Source organism: Pseudonaja textilis, chromosome 3 (genome assembly GCF_049901715.1).
Source record: "Pseudonaja textilis isolate UNSWEBS1 chromosome 3, rPseTex1.2, whole genome shotgun sequence".
NCBI lineage: Eukaryota > Metazoa > Chordata > Lepidosauria > Squamata > Elapidae > Pseudonaja > Pseudonaja textilis.
In genome coordinates, this window is record NC_141992.1 from 37,700,542 (window position 1) to 37,705,250 (window position 4,709).

General features: G+C 37.3%; 1 protein-coding gene across 1 annotated transcript in view; it reads left to right on the forward strand.

Moving 5' to 3' along the window:
• Window positions 1-4,709, forward strand: part of LOC113444282 (bcl-2-like protein 15) — a 192,989-nt gene that overhangs the window by 175,015 nt on the left and 13,265 nt on the right. The gene's annotated exons all lie outside the window — the stretch shown is intronic.

Below are 4,709 nucleotides of genomic sequence, written 5' to 3' on the forward strand. Positions count from 1 at the left end.
AAACTATGTCTGTGTACACGTTGAATAGTATGGATGACAGGATGGAACCTTGTGTGCCTTTTTCAATTCTGAGCCATTTTGTCTCTCCATTCTTACAATGGCTGCCTGATTAGAGTGGATGAGCTGGATGTGGTGTGATATTCTCAGTTGTTTGAGGCAGTTCCAGAGCTTATTACGGTCAACACAATCAAAGGCATTTGCATAGTCAATAAAGCACATAGAGTGCTTTTTGGTGTTCCTGTGCTTTTTCCATTATCCAATATAGGATTGGCACATATTCCTCTTCCTTTCCGAAATCATGCTTCTACATCAGGCAGTTTCTTGTTGGCAGTTGGATTCAAGAAAACGTTATTCACATGTGGTATCAAGGCTATGGTTCAGTGGTTGGAATAGTGTTTTGTATCACCTTTCTTTGGTATTGGGATATAAATTCCATTCTTTTGGCTGCTGACCAGTCTTCTATACACTTTGGCAAAGTGCTGCCAGTGCTTTTGTTGGCAGTGGTCTTACCAACTGCAGTGCAGCTGCTTCACTTAGATGCTAAGTGAATGGAGTATCAAGGTGTATAAAATCATTCAGATGCTATTTCATTTCCAAAAAAATGGCGGTTTACAGTGCACTACAACTAGGGTTAAAGTTAATAGTAACCATTCTGGATAAAATTACAATCAAAAAATTCTTCTATCATTCAGTGCTGGTATGATCTTACCCTCAAAAGCCCCTTTGAAAAAGCCATGTTTTCCAGCTGTTCCTGTAAAAGGAAGGGTGTTAGTTCAGAGGACAGTTCAGTGGAAGGTAACATGAATCTGAAGTGGTTTGCTCTTACATGGATTTTTTTCTAGGTTTATTCAACAATCAGTTTGTATGTTTGCTTCAGCTTTGTAAAATCTCTTACTATACATAGGAAAAAAATTAGAATAGTTGAATATTCAGATAGCTAGTCTAACGTACACTGTATTTGAAAAACCCATACTAATACTGAATAAAAAAAAATAAAGTAGAAGACCTTTGATCTAAAAGTAGGAGGTTTAAAAAAGGTGTATGTTTTTCTCTTGTCTCAGGAAAATTTTGTCACTTTCAAAATCATTTTACTATTTCTGCAACTCAAGTAAATTTGCAGCCTGCCTTTATTTTTCTGTGCAGGAATTGGTTCTTCTGCTCTGGAAAAAAAAATGACTGTAGAAGGAGAAAATGTTGCATCTATTTTTTTCTCAACCCAGATGAAACTTATGTTCTGTGCTGGGAAAAACAGCAATATTTTTGGATAAGCTGCCCTCTTTTTCCTTCTTTTTTTAATTAGTACTTGTATTGGAAGAGGACACTGCATGCTGCTTTTGCCACTTCAATAGTTCTTCAGAAAAAGTTTCATGCATTCAAGAAAAGAACTGTATTATTCAAGAATTAAGCTACATTTCTCTCCTTAGGTGTACATTTATTTGCATTCTTTCAGTTTGGAGTCCCATACTTTCCACTCTTCAAGCTGAGAAACTGATGTCAAAATAAAACCCGTGGCAAACTGGAATTATGCCATGATTGCACAACGTTTCCCAAATCTCATGTGAGAATCCTCATTCCTATATCTTATCTATAAACAAATCTTTAAAGCCCCATCATTCATTAACAGTTTCTGGAAAAAATAAAGAATCACATACATTTTAACTTGATTGAATAAGCCAACATTCATTTTATTTTAAAAAGGCTTCTTCCTTGTAAGTAATGACCCCAAGGCTTATTTTCTTTCTCTCTTGATTTTTTCCTCAGGAATTTATTCTTAAGTATAATATGTTTCTTTTATAAATCCAAAGTAAGAAAATTGTCCAAGTTACTTTTCTGAGTTAAAATCTACATATTCAAATCAGGCTTGTTATTTTGTGTGTGTCCTTTTTAATTAATTAAATTAGCTTGTTTCATTTGGGGGTCCTGTATGTCTTAGTATCATTTTTGTATCCTATCAATTTTGAAATCCATAGCCTGATTTACTGTTATATCCCCCTTTAATTTTTTTATTGACGTCCATTTTTATTGTATCAAGACAGTCTAAACAGAAAGATCTTGGTATGTTGTTGCCAAATAGTCTTGAATTCTTTTAGAATTAAAATACTTTTTTCCATTCTGTACTAGTGGGCGCTTCCCCTTTAATTAAAATATTTCTGATTGTTTCTAGTAACCAGGGTCTCCCCTTACCTGCTTTTCTTTCATCTAGAACATTTTCCCAGAAATAGATTTCTTAAACTCATACTATTTATATATTTTAGTAACATTGTAAAAAAACTGTAGCAAGTGTTTTTATGTTTCAAAACCATATTTTTAGTCAATCTGACCCCTTAGACCATTTTAAAGCTTTCCAAAATTGCTGTTTTTTTCCAAAAAAAAAAATGTTTTTATGTTTTAAACTTACATAAAGCTTTTTTCATTATAGGTGGAAGGAAATCACTCAGTGTATTTTTTAAAAAGGTAAAGGTTTCCATGCCCAGTCATGTCTGACTCTAGGGCCCAGTGCTCATCTCCATTTAATTTCTTGGCTGAGGGAGCCAGCATAGTCCATGTGGCTAGCATGACTATATACTGAGGCATACATAATGCTCTTACCTTTCCACCAAAGTTGATTTATCTACTTGCATTTGCATACTTTCAAACTGCTAAGTGGGCAGGAGCTGAGGCAGTGTGATATGTCCTGTGGACTCCTCCTCTTCCTCAGAGGTTTCAAGGGACTTCATTCCTGGCACTTCATGAATTACTGACCCTGAACTGCCAGCAGAACAGGCCTCAGCTGGGGAGAGCTTGCAGGCCAGTGAGGAAGAGGGAGAGGAGCTGCCTGCTGTGGTAGATTCCAGAGTATGCAGGGCAGAGAGGCAGTCAGATTTCTGGGGGAAAGGTCCCACTTCTCTTGATGGGCTGCACTGGGAGCTATTTAGCATGGCAGGCAGAGGGAGGCATTGCTGGAAGCAACATGTGGGTCATGGCCAGATGTTTGTTTCTGTTTCTGAGACACTACAATTCGTGAGCTAGGTGGATTTAATTTGTTGCTGGGATGCTTTGTGTTCATGTTTTGGACCATGTTTGAGCAGCTGGTTATCTGTTTGATGGACTAATTGGCCATTGCCTGGAAGTTCAGTCTGGGCTCTTGTTCGTGCCTGGCCGTTCCTGTGAATTCTACTTGTAAACCCTGAACTCTGACCATTTGACTGGCTGACAAACCTAATTTGTGGCTCCAAACCTCAGGTTTGATTTTGGTTTCTCTTTCGAAACTACCCAGGCAAAGCCTTTATTTTTGAGACCATTATGCCATATGTTCATTTCCTTGTTATCTACTTGGTCTCGAGCCAATTGCTGTTCTAATGTAGCAGCTGTGGGTGAGCTCAAACCTGAAACAGAACCACTGGGCAAAAGATAAAATAAAGCTCTCTCTAAACCAACATGGATGTGTGGGTGAGTTGGGGCAGTACTGGTTCCACTTTCCACTATGGCTAATAGCTCCATTAAAACTGAAGTTGTTTTCAGTTCCACCATTGCTTCCCTGGAAATGCCTCTCAGAAGTCAATGCTCAGAAGGCATTGAAGGCCTGTTTATAACCCTGGGCCGGAGGTCCTGAGAATGTGAAGGGCCTTGTTTCCTGATTATGGTAACATCTATGAATTATAATATTTCTCAGCTGCTATAGCACACTATGACACAGTAGTTAGATTGCAGGCTACTCCTGCTGACCGCTGGCTGCCAGCAGTTCAAGTCTCACTGGCTCAAGGTTGACTCAGCCTTCCACCCTTCCAAAGTTCGTAAAATGAGGACCCAGATTGTTGGGAGCAATATGCTGACTCTGTAAACCATTCAGAGCGGGCTGTAAAGCACTGTGAAGTGGTATATTAAGTCTCAGTGCTATTGCTATATTGCTATATCCATAAGCTCACTGTAGCTAGACAGACAAAAAAATTAAATATATAATAACAAATATCTAGAAGTTCAGTCAGAAGGCAGTGCAGAGCCAAGCTTAGCCAATCTTTAAAAACAACACAGGGTAAAACTGTTAGAAGTTAGATGGAGTAGTGTCAAGAAATAACAGAACTGTCTTTATACAAATTTGAAAAAAAAGGCAGTAGCAAGCCAATAAAGCCTAAATGGATGGATACCTAAAACTGTTAAGGGTCAAGATAACGTTGAAGGGGACTTTATACTTGGAAAACCCAACTTCTCTTCAATGGGAGCAAATAATTGTGAAATATTATAAAGTTACAAACAGATGAGATTTACAGTATGCATCTAGAGTAACTGAAAGAATTGTTGAAAAAATAGAAACATGTTGTAGTTACTTAATGAGACATATTGCTGCTATTATAGACACTTGGAAATGACTTGGAGTCCAAAGGTTATGCATACAATATCAAATATCAAATTCTACTTCCTTTTAGGCAACTGAGTCTTGAATAATAGAAGAGAAAGCATTGGGGGACTTGATATCGATTTCTGGTAATTAATGTTTCTTATTCATAATAGTTGGCAATATATTAAAATGGCTATAGTGTGGCTACCAAGGTTTCACAGGAAACATACATAATTTTACTTTGTAAATTATGTTTCCTGTTCTGAGAAGTATCTGCTGAATGTTATATATATTCTGACATGTAAATGAAGGAAGCTGCTGGAGGCTGTTAATATTTGATCTTTTCTAGACAACAGAAGAAACTACTCTTGGAAAAATAAAGACAGAAACTTCT